The following is a 15,268-nucleotide window of genomic DNA, read 5'->3' as shown; positions in this document are numbered from 1 at the left end:
CATTGATTTTTGGAAGAAAAAAATAACTATCCTCAAGGCAGCTCAAAGTATACAAATATAGGAAAAGTTGGCTATTGTGGCAAAGCTGCAGCGGAGACAACTTTAGAGTATTCGCTTAGCAACCAGTGTCGTAAATCGACGACGAGTGTCGTAAACAGTAACGTTTGGTGTTGAAAAAGTCCGAACGGAATCTATTGTGGAGATGTTGGAGAGGAGTGAGAGAGAGAGAGACAGACAGGGGAATAGAATATTGTTCTTCTACGGAGCTACACGCCGAAACCAGATAAAAATGGATACTAAAGCACGAAATTTCGCTAACTGCAGATATTACATTTGGTGAAAAAGGACCGCGGCGGCAAAATCGGAAAGATCCTGTTAGACGAATGGTTAAGAGCCGATATCACAACTGTTACTTTCACTAGCTAGCAGGCTAGCTGGCTAGCTCCAATGGATGCACGCTTGGAATGGGTAGCTCGTTGAAAGTATTCTCTAGTAAGGATTTATATTGTCAATGGCATACACATCATCTTCTTGTAGTCGTTATCGTCGGTAATACAAAGTAACGATCTCCGTAGAGTGATTATCTAAACTGAACGCTAAGCGATCTACCGCTCACACACCGAGTCAAGAACAAGAAGAAAGTCATACAGGTTTGTTTCACAGCTTTTACCCAGTCTTTTTCAAAACAATACTTTTGACCTAGCCATTGTCAAGTGGACTGTTTCAATGTATCTAGTTTGAGCAGTATATAACGTTAACCGACTAGACTCAAGGAGTTTACGTTAATCGGATAAAATATTAATTGGCTAAGATGCTTTATCTAAGACCTCTTCTACAGATATTGCGGTAAAGTAGGATAGCCAGTTTGCGACTTGGCTTCTCAATTCAAGCGCTTTATTGGCATGGGAAACATGTGTTAACATTGCCAAAGCAAGTGAGGTAGATAATATACAAAAGTGAAATAAACAATAAAAATTAACAGTAAACATTTAACATAGAAGTTTCAAAAGAATAAAGACATTACAAATGTCATATTATGTATATATACAGTGTTGTAACGATGTACAAATGGTTAACTCTCAATACGAATGGTCAGTTGAAACTAGATGCGGGGTAAGGAAATGGGTAGACTAACTAACCAGTTGCTTCTGGTGGCACCTAACAACATTCTTTAACACCTATGTTGTGTACAGTAGAACAATCATGTTTTCCGGTGACATTTGACAGTAGGCTTGACTGTTTACTAGGCTACACTGTCACATTTCATTTAATCTTGAGTCAACAATAACTTCCAAAGTAAACTTTTTGTTGTTGTCCTTATCCTGAAATGTTGTAGTTAAATACTCCAAAGGTCTTTCAGTCAATTAGCAATTAAGACAATATTTATATAACTAACTCTGTTATCCAGCTGCCTCGTAATATTAATCTACGACATGTCAACTGTTGATACTATGGTCATTGTAACTCCAATGTTGAGGTTATCTAAGAAGGTTCTATTGAGAGACAGCCAGGCTTGCGTTGCAAGCAGGAACAGACAGCCTTGCAAAATGGTTTCGGATTTCTTGGCGCAGTTTTTAGGCGCTTGACGTAACTGGATTCCAGTGAGCCAACCTCGAATTCGATCGAGCGATATTAATCTCTTAAAGAGTGTGTGTGTTCGTGATTGCATGTGGGCACCAATCAAAGAGAAAAAAAATCTCACTTTGAAAATCAGACAGAAAAAAAATCTTGCTTTGAAAAAAATAAATGCAAGTGTCAATATCAACAAATGTGCATGCATATCAATGATGTCTTCTTTAATAGTTTCTTAGACTAAATGGAAAAAGTGAGTGTAAACTTATTTTAAATTTCCTGTTAGGAAGGAAGATGAAAATGAGATGCTGTGGGTATCCGGGATGTGTCACAAACGGCCTTGATTGGGAGTCCCATAGTGCGGCGCACAACTGGCCCAGCGTCGTCCGGGTTTGGCCGGGGTAGGCCGTCATTGTAAATAAGAATTTGTTCTTAATTGACTCGCCTAGTGAAAGGTTAAATAATTAATAATATACAAAATAAAGTGCATTATATTCAGCTGTATTCAGAGATTCACAGCTCAGTGACTAGAGAACTAACAATTCTTCCACAACAGTGAGGGACACTAATAGAGGGCTTTTTGTGTTGTTGGGGTGACTGGCCAGTCAACTATAATCTCTCTCACTAGCTCTCTCACTCCCTGTCGCTCTCTCACTCCCTGTCGCTCTCTCACTCCCTGCCGCTCTCTCACTCCCTGCCGCTCTCTCACTCCCTGTCGCTCTCTCACTCCGTCGCTCTCTCACTCCCTGCCGCTCTCTCACTCCCTGTCGCTCTCTCACTCCCTGTCGCTCTCTCACTCCCTGCCGCTCTCTCACTCCCTGCCGCTCTCTCACTCCCTGTCGCTCTCTCACTCCGTCGCTCTCTCACTCCCTGTCGCTCTCTCAACTCTCTCTCGCACTCTCAATTCAATTTATGGGGCTTTTATGGCATGGGAAACATTATTTTAAATCAAGTGAAATGGCTAATAAAAAATGAGTAGTAAACATTACACTCTCAAAAGTTTCAAATGAATAGAGACATTTCGAATGTCATATTATGGCTATATATATGCTTTCTTTCTCCCCCCCACATTGGGTACAACTCAGAATAGGTCCATATTTAAACACTTCCCCTGGACGAGTTGAGTTTGTGTTACTGTTTACGTTTCTTCCATGTTCCACAGTAACTTGGTGAAAATATGAGCTTGACATGACGGGATGTAATGCATGTCCGTTCTACAGAGAGATTTAAATAGCATAAGTCATTCCCTATGTAATGTATTACCTGGGGAATCCATGTTGATTATCTTTCCAGAAGACGTTAAGTCCCTGATTTTATACTGTATTAACTAAAGCTGCGTAATACTCTTTTGTCAGACGCAGATATTCTGTAATGACAGATTGTGTACCAGTCTGATGCATGTTTGACTCTACAAAGGGCCAGTCCGATGCATGTTTTACTCTACAAAGGGACAGTCCGATGCATGTTTTACTCTACAAAGGGCCAGTCTGATCCATGTTTTACTCTACAAAGGGCCAGTCAGATGCATGTTTTACTCTACAAAGGGCCAGTCAGGTGCATGTTTTACTCTACAAAGGGCCAGTCAGATCCATGTTTTACTCTACAAAGGGCCAGTCAGATGCATGTTTTACTCTACAAAGGGCCAGTCAGATCCATGTTTTACTCTACAAAGGGCCAGTCAGATGCATGTTTTACTCTACAAAGGGCCAGTCAGATGCATGTTTTACTCTACAAAGGGCCAGTCAGATGCATGTTTTACTCTACAAAGGGCCAGTCAGATGCATGTTTTACTCTACAAAGGGCCAGTCAGATGCATGTTTTACTCTACAAAGGGCCAGTCAGATGCATGTTTTACTCTACAAAGGGACAGTCAGATGCATGTTTTACTCTACAAAGGGACAGTCAGATGCATGTTTTACTCTACAAAGGGCCAGTCTGATCCATGTTTTACTCTACAAAGGGCCAGTCTGATCCATGTTTTACTCTACAAAGGGCCAGTCAGATGCATGTTTTACTCTACAAAGGGCCAGTCAGGTGCATGTTACTCTACAAAGGGCCAGTCAGGTGCATGTTTTACTCTACAAAGGGCCAGTCAGATGCATGTTTTACTCTACAAAGGGCCAGTCTGATGCATGTTTTACTCTACCAAGGGCCAGTCAGATGCATGTTTTATGAACTAGGCGGGGGGGGGGGGGTCGAGGCTGTATGGAACTAATCTAGCAGTTCTAAGAAACAAACGTAAACAATATCCCTGCCTCGTTCATCTGCAGGCATTTCCAGCTGTTGACGTATCTGAATCAACAGCCTAACACTGTATCAAACTAAACACAGATATACGGTGCATTCGGAAACTAGTCAGACCCCTGGACTTTTTCCCACATTTTGTTACGTTACAGCCTTATTCTAAAATTAAATATACACGTTTTTTCCCCCTCATCAATCGACACACAATATCCCATAATGACAAAGCAAAAACAGGGTTTTAGACATTTTTGCAAATTTATTAAATATAATAGAAGATTCAAGGCTGTAATCGCTGCCAAAGGTGCTTCAACAAAGTACTGAGTAAAGGGTCTGAATACTTATGTAAATGTGATATTTCAGTTTAGTTTTTTTATACATATTATATATTATTATACATATTATATTTCTAAACCTGTCTTTTTGTCAGTATAGGGTATTGTGTGTAGATTGATGAGGGAAAAAACGATTTAATCAATTTTAGAATAAGGCTGTAACAAAATGTGGGAAAAGTCAAGGGGTCTGAACATTTTTCCAAATGTAGTGTATATAAGGAATTGGCAACCCGTTCTCCTTCTGAGAAGTAAGGCCTTCAACATCTGAACAAAGTGGACAGGCTAGCTAGCCTGCTGCTCAAACCGTTGGAGACGGACAGAAGGGTGTGTTCATAACTATTCAACTGTTCTACCTTGTTAGCTAGCAGATAGATCCACGTCGACTCAACTTGAAATATAAAGATTAGCTGGCTAATCACTAGCGCGCGGGCTAATCACTAGCGCGCGGGCTAATCACTAGCGCGCGGGCTAATCACTAGCGCGCGGGCTAATCACTAGCGCGCGGGCTAATCACTAGCGTGTGGGCTTGAGAGATTGTTGATGAGGCCTGTGTTAGTTTTCTATAGCCTAATGCCTGCTACAAGACCTTAGTCATTATTAGTGAATGATGATTATGCATGGTTCTGGATAAATTTGTAACAAAAAAGGGCATTTTCATAGACTTGAAAGCCAGATCAGTGATGATTGGGGGGGAATGTTAAACAATTTTGATAAAAGAAATAAATCAAAATTGGGTCTGTGGTTGTGAGAGGCTTATATTTAGCCTAGGTATAATTTCACAAGCCTTGAATTCATAAAATGATTGCTGACTGTTTGAAATGGAGTGTATTTGACATTTTAATTGTACAGTTACTCTTATTTAGAGAAAACAAACAAAAATCGAGTTATGATTTTTATCGCCCACCCTTAGTTCAAGCGTGAGATGAATGGAACATCGTTTGTTTGGGGGACGTGGCTAATTGGCGCTTATATTTGAAGGACTCAATTTTCCATCAGGCGTGTGTGTTCCTGGCTCCTCATCCATCAGTGTCTGACGCTGGGAGTCTAGCTGGAGGAGCGGACTGAGCCTTCTCTCTCTGATGAATGTTTTCGTGATTTTTAAACAGTATTACCTCCACAAGTCGATGGCCTTGGCATCTGTAGTTGTCCCCATTCCACTTCTCGTAGCACAACGGAGGGGAAAATGACTGCGGTAGTGAATCCATTCTCATTGAGATGACAGCAGCTGCTTTATCCTGCCTCCTGTGATCCATTGATCTCTCTCTCTCTCTTTCTCTCTTTCTCTCTTTCTCTCTTTCTCTCTTTCTCTCTCTCTCTCTCTCTCTCTCTCTCTTTCTCTCTTTCTCTCTTTCTCTCTTTCTCTCTCTCTCTCTCTCTCTCTCTCTCTCTCTCTCTTCATATCTTTCTTTGATCCGCTTTTACTAGACTACTCTCTCTCTCTTTCTCTCTCATTTCAGTTCTTCCTCTTTTATTTCTGCCCTATGGCTCACTCACTCACTCACTCACTCACTCACTCACTCACTCACTCACTCACTCACCAATGGAATTAATGAAGAATGTTCCCTTCTGCCTTGGTTAAATGATATCATGAGGTTTAACATCAGGTGGTGAAGTGGTTAGCGATGGGAGGAGTAACGTAGCCATACATGATGTTATCTGATCCTGTGGTCTCACGACGCCTCGTTCCCACGAGCAGGGAGGCCCCGTTCACACGAGCAGGGGCGCCCCGATCACATGAGCAGGGACGCCCCGATGACACGAGCAGGGACGCCCAGATCACATGAGCAGGGACGCCCCGATCACACGAGCAGGGACGCCCCGTTCACACGAGCAGGGAGGAGCAGGGAGGAGCAGGGACGTCCCGTTCACACGAGCAGGGAGGAGCAGGGAGGAGCAGGGACGCCCCGTTCACACGAGCAGGGAGGAGCAGGGAGGAGCAGGGACGTCCCGTTCACACGAGCAGGGAGGAGCAGGGAGGAGCAGGGACGCCCCGTTCACACGAGCAGGGAGAAGCAGGGAGGAGCAGGGACGTCCCGTTCACACGAGCAGGGAGGAGCAGGGACGTCCCGTTCACACGAGCAGGGAGGAGCAGGGACGCCTCGTTCACACAGACCTTTCTCTTCTGTCCATTCAGTTCATAATGTCTAACAGAAACTGGTGTCTTGTCTGTCTCTGTAACAAGCTGTTTTGTTTCTCCTAACATCCGCCAAACTTTCTGATGCTCCCAACTCTTAACTCCTCTCTGCTGTGTGAGGAGTCAGCCTCTCCGCTGTGTGAGGAGTCAGCCTCTCCGCTGTGTGAGGAGTCAGCCTCTCCGCTGTGTGAGGAGTCAGCCTCTCCGCTGTGTGAGGAGTCAGCCTCTCCGCTGTGTGAGGAGTCAGCCTCTCCGCTGTGTGAGGAGTCAGCCTCTCCGCTGTGTGAGGAGTCAGCCTCTTCTTTGATTTCTGTTCTCTCTGTCCTGCTTTCTATTCTCAGCATTCATTCACTTAGTGCTGCTCCATGTTACAGAGAGACAGGGTTAATATAGCACCGCTCCATGTTTCAGAGAGACAGGGTTAATATAGCACCGCTCCATGTTTCAGAGAGTCAGGGTTAATATAGCACCGCTCCATGTTTCAGAGAGACAGGGTTAATATAGCACCGCTCCATGTTACAGAGAGTCAGGGTTAATATAGCACCGCTCCATGTTACAGAGAGTCAGGGTTAATATAGCACCGCTCCATGTTTCAGAGAGACAGGGTTAATATAGCACCGCTCCATGTTTCAGAGAGACAGGGTTAATATAGCACCGCTCCATGTTACAGAGAGTCAGGGTTAATATAGCACCGCTCCATGTTTCAGAGAGACAGGGTTAATATAGCACCGCTCCATGTTACAGAGAGCAGGGTTAATATAGCACCGCTCCAGGGTTAATATAGCACCGCTCCATGTTTCAGAGAGAGGCAGTTAATATAGCACCGCTCCATGTTACAGAGAGACAGGGTTATATAGCACCGCTTCCAGGGTATATAGCACCGCTCCATGTTCAGAGAGTCAGGGTAATATAGCACCGCTCCATGTTTCAGAGAGACAGGGTTAATATAGCACCGCTCCATGTTTCAGAGAGAAGGGTTAATATAGCACCGCTCCATGTTTCAGAGAGTCAGGGTTAATATAGCACCGCTCCATGTTACAGAGAGACAGGGTTAATATAGCACCGCTCCATGTTTCAGAGAGTCAGGGTTAATATAGCACCGCTCCATGTTACAGAGAGACAGGGTTAATATAGCACCGCTCCATGTTACAGAGAGTCAGGGTTAATATAGCACCGCTCCAGGGTTAATATAGCACCGCTCCATGTTTCAGAGAGACAGGGTTAATATAGCACCGCTCCATGTTTCAGAGAGTCAGAGTTAATATAGCACCGCTCCATGTTTCAGAGAGTCAGGGTTAATATAGCACCGCTCCATGTTTCAGAGAGACAGGGTTAATATAGCACCGCTCCATGTTTCAGAGAGAGTCAGGGTTAATATAGCACCGCTCCATGGTTAATATAGCACCGCTCCATGTTTCAGAGAGAGGGTTATATAGCACCGCTCCATGTCAGAGAGACAGGGTTAATATAGCACGCTCCATGTTTCAGAGAGACAGGGTTAATATAGCACCGCTCCATGTTTCAGAGAGACAGGGTTAATATAGCACCGCTCCATGTTCAGAGAGACAGGGTTAATATAGCACCGCTCCATGTTTCAGAGAGACAGGGTTAATATAGCACCGCTCCATGTTTCAGAGAGACAGGGTTAATATAGCACCGCTCCAGGGTTAATATAGCACCGCTCCATGTTACAGAGAGACAGGGTTAATATAGCACCGCTCCATGTTACAGAGAGTCAGGGTTAATATAGCACCGCTCCATGTTTCAGAGAGTCAGGGTTAATATAGCACCGCTCCATGTTTCAGAGAGTCAGGGTTAATATAGCACCGCTCCATGTTTCAGAGAGACAGGGTTAATATAGCACCGCTCCATGTTTCAGAGAGACAGGGTTAATATAGCACCGCTCCATGTTTCAGAGAGTCAGGGTTAATATAGCACCGCTCCATGTTAGAGAGACAGGGTTAATATAGCACCGCTCCATGTTACAGAGAGACAGGGTTAATATAGCACCGCTCCATGTTTCAGAGAGACAGGGTTAATATAGCACCGCTCCATGTTACAGAGAGACAGGGTTAATATAGCACCGCTCCATGTTTCAGAGAGACAGGGTTAATATAGCACCGCTCCATGTTACAGAGAGACAGGGTTAATATAGCACCGCTCCATGTTTCAGAGAGTCAGGGTTATATAGCACCGCTCCATGTTTCAGAGAGTCAGGGAATATAGCACCGCTCCATGTTTCAGAGAGACAGGGTTAATATAGCACCGCTCCATGTTACAGAGAGAGAGAGGGTTAATATAGCACCGCTCCATGTTTCAGAGAGACAGGTTAATATAGCACCGCTCCATGTACAGAGAGTCAGGGTTAATATAGCACCGCTCCATGTTTCAGAGAGTCAGGGTTAATATAGCACCGCTCCATGTTTCAGAGAGTCAGGGATAATATAGCACCGCTCCATGTTTCAGAGAGTCAGGGTTAATATAGCACCGCTCCATGCTTCAGAGAGTCAGGGTTAATATAGCACCGCTCCATGTTTCAGAGAGACAGGGTTAATATAGCACCGCTCCATGTTCAAGAGAGACAGGGTTAATATAGCACCGCTCCATGTTAGAGAGTCAGGGTTAATATAGCACCGCTCCATGTACAGAGAGTCAGGGTTAATATAGCACCGCTCCATGTTTCAGAGAGTCAGGGTTAATTATGCACCGCTCCATGTTTCAGAGGACAGGGTTAATATAGCACGCTCCATGTTTCAGAGAGAGAGGGTTAATATAGCACCGCTCCATTTCAGAGAGTCAGGGTTAAATAGCACCGCTCCATGTTTCAGAGAGACAGGGTTAATATAGCACCGCTCCATGTTTCAGAGGTCAGGGTTAATATAGCACCGCTCCATGTTTCAGAGAGTCAGGGTAATATAGCACCGCTCCATGTTTCAGAGAGCAGGGTTAATATAGCACCGCTCCATGTTCAGAGAGTCAGGGTTAATAAGCACGCTCCATGTTCAGAGAGACAGGGTTAATATAGCACCGCTCCATGCTTCAGAGAGTCAGGGTTAATATAGCACCGCTCCATGTTTCAGAGAGTCAGGGTTAATATAGCACCACTCCATGTTTCAGAGAGTCAGGGTTAATATAGCACCGCTCCATGTTTCAGAGAGTCAGGGTTAATATAGCACCGCTCCATGTTTCAGAGAGACAGGGTTAATATAGCACGCTCCATGTTTCAGTCAGATGAGAGTCAGGGTTAATATAGCACCGCTCCAGGGTTAATATAGCACCGCTCCATGTTTCAGAGAGTCAGGGTTAATATAGCACCGCTCCATGTTTCAGAGAGACAGGGTTAATATAGCACCGGTCCAGGGTTAATATAGCACCGCTCCATGTTTCAGAGAGTCAGGGTTAATATAGCACCGCCATGTTTCAGAGAGACAGGGTAATATAGACCCGCTCCATGTTCAGAGAGACAGGGTTAATATAGCACCGCTCCATGTTCAGAGAACAGGGTTAATATAGCACCGCTCCATGTTTCAGAAGACAGGGTTAATATAGCACCGCTCATGTTTCAGAGAGACAGGGTTAATATAGCACCGCTTCGCAGGGTTAATATAGCACCGCTCCATGTTTCAGAGAGACAGGGTTAATATAGCACCGCTCCAGGGTTAATATAGCACCGCTCCATGTTTCAGAGAGACAGGGTTAATATAGCACCGCTCCAGGGTTAATATAGCACCGCTCCATGTTTCAGAGAGTCAGGGTTAATATAGCACCGCTCCATGTTTCAGAGAGACAGGGTTAATATAGCACCGCTCCATGTTTCAGAGAGACAGGGTTAATATAGCACCGCTCCAGGGTTAATATAGCACCGCTCCATGTTTCAGAGAGACAGGGTTAATATAGCACCGCTCCATGTTACAGAGAGACAGGGTTAATATAGCACCGCTCCAGGGTTAATATAGCACCGCTCCATGTTACAGAGAGTCAGGGTTAATATAGCACCGCTCCATGTTTCAGAGAGACAGGGTTAATATAGCACCGCTCCATGTTTCAGAGAGTCAGGGTTAATATAGCACCGCTCCATGTTCAGAGAGACAGGGTTAATATAGCACCGCTCCATGTTACAGAGAGTCAGGGTTAATATAGCACCGCTCCATGTTTCAGAGAGACAGGGTTAATATAGCACCGCTCCATGCTTCAGAGAGACAGGGTTAATATAGCACCGCTCCATGTTACAGAGAGACAGGGTTAATATAGCACCGCTCCATGTTACAGAGAGACAGGGTTAATATAGCACCGCTCCATGCTTCAGAGAGTCATTGTGCTCAGAGACTTTTCTTCTTCACCTTCTGGCAGCAGTTCTGTGAATGATGAGGTAATTTGGCGCCCACTACAAACAGTGATTCCTTGGTAGTGTACACTAATGTAAGTGCCCTTAACCCCAGTCCTAGGCTTGGGCTACATGCCTTCCCTTCCGTCTCTCCCCGGGTCTTGGCTGGGGGAGGAAAGGGAGCCACCTTGAGTTCTCTGAGCCTTTAATTCGAAACACAAGTTCTGTGGGCAGGATGGAGGTTGGTTCAAATGAAAACATTGCTTTAAGTTTCACTGCCAGTTGTATTAGGATAGACTACATCTGTATTACAATCAGCTGGGTCTGGATTCAATCAAGGACTCTCATCAACCATATCCATGTTGAAAGTACTTTTACAGAATACGCGAGGCAAATTGTTTTTTACTTTCTTGGGTCAGTAAATGTAATACTGTAGGTCCATACTACCAACTCAAAAATGCTTTAGATTTGTTAGAAATATGATGACATAATAGTAGCTTTTTGTTTTTGCAGAAACCTATTAGACTTGTTCTCAACAGAAAAGTCTCTCTAGTTATGTCCAAATGGCTTCCGTCTTTGATAAATGCTATATGTTGCTAAATACACATTTTTTCCTTTGGTTGATCTGTGTGAGTCAGACTCGTTGTTACATGACAATGTCATTCGTAGTCGATTAGTGCGTTTGGGCCAGTAACCAAAAGGTGGGTGGATCGAATCCCTGACCAAGGTAAAGAAATCTGCAGTTCTGCCCGAGCAAGCCAGTTAACCCACTTGTCCCCCGGGCGTCGACGACGTGTATGTCGATTTAAGGCAGCCCCCCCCCCACACCTCTCTGATTCAGAGGGGTTGGATTAAATGTGGAACACACATTTCTGTTTACTGACTAGGTATCCCCCTTTCTCTGTACAACTGACTAGGTATCCCCCCCTTTCCCTTTACAACTGACTAGGTATCCCCCTTTCCCTTTACAACTGACTAGGTATCCCCCTTTCCCTATACAACTGACTAGGTATCCCCCCTTTCTCTGTACAACTGACTAGGTATCCCCCTTTCCCTGTACAACTGACTAGGTATCCCCCTTTCCCTATACAACTGACTAGGTATCCCCCCTTTCTCTGTACAACTGACTAGGTATCCCCCTTTCCCTGTACAACTGACTAGGTATCCCCCTTTCCCTGTACAACTGACTAGGTATCCCCCTTTCCCTTTACAACTGACTAGGTATCCCCCTTTACCTGTACAACTGACTAGGTATCCCCCCCTTTCCCTTTACAACTGACTAGGTATCCCCCCTTTCCCTTTACAACTGACTAGGTATCCCCCTTTCCCTTTACAACTGACTAGGTATCCCCCTTTCCCTATACAACTGACTAGGTATCCCCCTTTCCCTATACAACTGACTAGGTATCCCCCCTTTCCCTTTACAACTGACTAGGTATCCCCCTTTCCCTTTACAACTGACTAGGTATCTCCCCCTTTCCCTGTACAACTGACTAGGTATCCCCCTTTCCCTATACAACTGACTAGGTATCCCCCTTTCCCTATACAACTGACTAGGTATCCCCCTTTCCCTTTACAACTGACTAGGTATCCCCCTTTCCCTTTACAACTGACTAGGTATCTCCCCCTTTCCCTGTACAACTGACTAGGTATCCCCCTTTCCCTTTACAACTGACTAGGTATCCCCCTTTCCCTTTACAACTGACTAGGTATCCCCCTTTCCCTTTACAACTGACTAGGTATCCCCCTTTCCCTTTACAACTGACTAGGTATCCCCCTTTCCCTATACAACTGACTAGGTATCCCCCTTTCCCTATACAACTGACTAGGTATCCCCCTTTCCCTATACAACTGACTAGGTATCCCCCCTTTCCCTATACAACTGACTAGGTATCCCCCCTTTCCCTTTACAACTGACTAGGTATCCCCCTTTCCCTTTACAACTGACTAGGTATCCCCCTTTCCCTTTACAACTGACTAGGTATCCCCCTTTCCCTATACAACTGACTAGGTATCCCCCTTTCCCTTTACAACTGACTAGGTATCCCCCTTTCCCTTTACAACTGACTAGGTATCCCCCTTTCCCTTTACAACTGACTAGGTATCCCCCTTTCCCTTTACAACTGACTAGGTATCCCCCTTTCCCTTTACAACTGACTAGGTATCCCCCCCTTTCCCTGTACAACTGACTAGGTATCCCCCTTTCCCTGTACAACTGACTAGGTATCCCCCTTTCCCTTTACAACTGACTAGGTATCCCCCTTTCCCTGAATGCATGCTTTTTAAGCTCAAACATGCTTCATCTTTCTCAAAGTTAAGGGTCAAGGGTCAACTGGAGTCAGTCACCAACCTCACGTTAAATGTTCAACCTGTTTATTACACATTTGAAATAGATATTCCTAACAGATGATGGAAGAGGAGGGATTCCACAGTTCTACGTAGCCCTGTAGCGTGTCTTAGTAATTAGTAGCATGCTCATAACATAGGTGATGCTCCTCACTTAATTGATGCCTGACTAGGCTACATAACACAGGTGATCCTCCTCACTTAATTGATGCCTGACTAGGCTACATAATACAGGTGATGCTCCTCACTTAATTGATGCCTGACTAGGCTACATAATACAGGTGATCCTCCACATTTAATTGATGCCTGACTAGACTACATAATACAGGTGATCCTCCTCACTTAATTGATGCCTGACTAGGCTACATAATACAGGTGATGCTCCACACTTAATTGATGCCTGACTAGGCTACATAATACAGGTGGTGGATATTAAACTGATTACGTCAGAAGGCCGAGTATGACAATAGTCATGTAAACACCTTACTCTGCTAATCTTAATCGGCGTAAGGTCAAAATGGTAGTAAAGCATATGCTCAGAAAACAAGGTGTTTTAGTCAGCGGTCTTTTGAATGATTAGGACGTGTAAAGCACTGAATCAGCGTTCCAGCGACGTGAAGTGAGTTTGGAAAAATGGAAAGTATTAATTTTAGATGTAGATTTAACATATAAAGTTGGAATCAAAACGGCGTCTCCAGAATAACATTGTTTTATTTGGGGGGGGGGGGGTTGGTGATCATCAGCATTTAAGTCCCATCAGGTAGCCTGATTTCAGATGTGTCCATGGGAAAACAGGATTATTAGGGAAATCATTCTTCTTGCAAAGCATGTAAACGTTTTAATCAAACTATTATATTAATCTGACTATTCACAATAATTACATTATTGTGTGCATGTAACCATACTAATTGTCTTTCTCTCTTGAATGGGGAAAAAATATGTCCTCTCATTAATCCGCAGCAGCCAGTCAGCCAGCCAGCCAGCTAGTTATTCAGTCAGCCAGCTAGTTATTCAGTCAGCCAGCCAGCTAGCCAGCTAGTTATTCAGTCAGTCAGCCAGCCAGCTAGCCAGCTAGTTAGTCAGTCAGTCAGTCAGCCAGCCAGCTAGTTATTCAGTCAGTCAGCCAGCCAGCTAGTTATTCAGTCAGCCAGCCAGCCAGCTAGTTATTCAGTCAGCCAGCCAGCCAGCCAGCTAGTTATTCAGTCAGCCAGCCAGCTAGTTATTCAGTCAGCCAGCCAGCCAGCCAGCTAATTATTCAGCCAGCCAGCCAGCTAGTTATTCAGTCAGCCAGCCAGCTAGTTATTCAGCCAGCCAGCTAGTTATTCAGCCAGCCAGCTAGTCATTCATCCATCCAGCCAGCCATCCAGCCAGCCAGCTAGCTAGTTATTCAGCCAGCCAGCTAGTTATTCAGCCAGCCAGCTAGTTATTCAGCCAGCCAGCTAGTTATTCAGCCAGCCAGCTAGTTATTCAGCCAGCCAGCTAGTCATTCAGCCAGCCAGCTAGTCATTCAGCCAGCCAGCTAGTTATTCAGCCAGCCAGCTAGTTATTCAGTCAGCCAGCTGGTCATTCATCCAGCCAGCCAGCCAGCCAGCCAGCTAGCCAGCCAGCTAGTCATTCAGCCAGCCAGCTAGTCATTCAGCCAGCCAGCTAGTCATTCAGCCAGCCAGCTAGTCATTCAGCCAGCCAGCTAGTCATTCAGCCAGCTAGTCATTCAGCCAGCCAGCTAGTCATTCAGCCAGCCAGCTAGTCATTCAGCCAGCCAGCTAGTTATTCAGCCAGCCAGCTGGTCATTCAGCCAGCCAGCTGGTCATTCAGCCAGCCAGCTGGTCATTCAGCCAGCCAGCTGGTCATTCAGCCAGCCAGCCAGCCAGCTAGTTATTCAGCCAGCCAGCTGGTCATTCAGCCAGCCAGCTGGTCATTCAGCCAGCTAGTCATTCAGCCAGCCAGCTGGTCATTCAGCCAGCCAGCTGGTCATTCAGCCAGCCAGCTAGTCATTCAGCCAGCCAGCCAGCCAGCTAGTCATTCAGCCAGCCAGCCAGCCAGCCAGCTAGTCATTCAGCCAGCCAGCTAGTCATTCAGCCAGCCAGCCAGTCATTCAGCCAGCCAGTCAGTCATCTCATTACTCTGCGGTTGTCTGTGTAAGGTCTCTTACAGGGCTTGTTCCAGACGTCATCTCCTTAGCAGGCCTTGTGGGGTCAGAGGTAGGGGTGTGTAGTATCCAGAGTTTCATGCCTTTATACTATTCCTGTACCATACCAGGGTATATGGTATTACTGGCAGTGCACACAAGGGGTGCTATTTCTTTTCAAATGTATT

At 45.2% G+C, this 15,268-nt stretch overlaps 1 protein-coding gene across 1 annotated transcript in view; it reads left to right on the top strand.

Moving 5' to 3' along the window:
• Positions 1-206: 206 nt before the first annotated feature.
• LOC120037766 (divergent protein kinase domain 2A) overlaps positions 207-15,268 on the top strand; it is a 123,580-nt gene continuing 108,518 nt past the window's right edge. Inside the window, exon 1 of the mRNA XM_038983733.1 lies at positions 207-650. The gene's annotated coding sequence lies outside the window, so the exon portion shown is untranslated. The remainder of the gene's footprint in view (positions 651-15,268) is intronic.

This window comes from Salvelinus namaycush, unplaced genomic scaffold, assembly GCF_016432855.1.
Source record: "Salvelinus namaycush isolate Seneca unplaced genomic scaffold, SaNama_1.0 Scaffold186, whole genome shotgun sequence".
NCBI lineage: Eukaryota > Metazoa > Chordata > Actinopteri > Salmoniformes > Salmonidae > Salvelinus > Salvelinus namaycush.
Note: the sequence above shows the minus strand (reverse complement) of the source record. Positions and strands in the feature narration are given on the sequence as shown.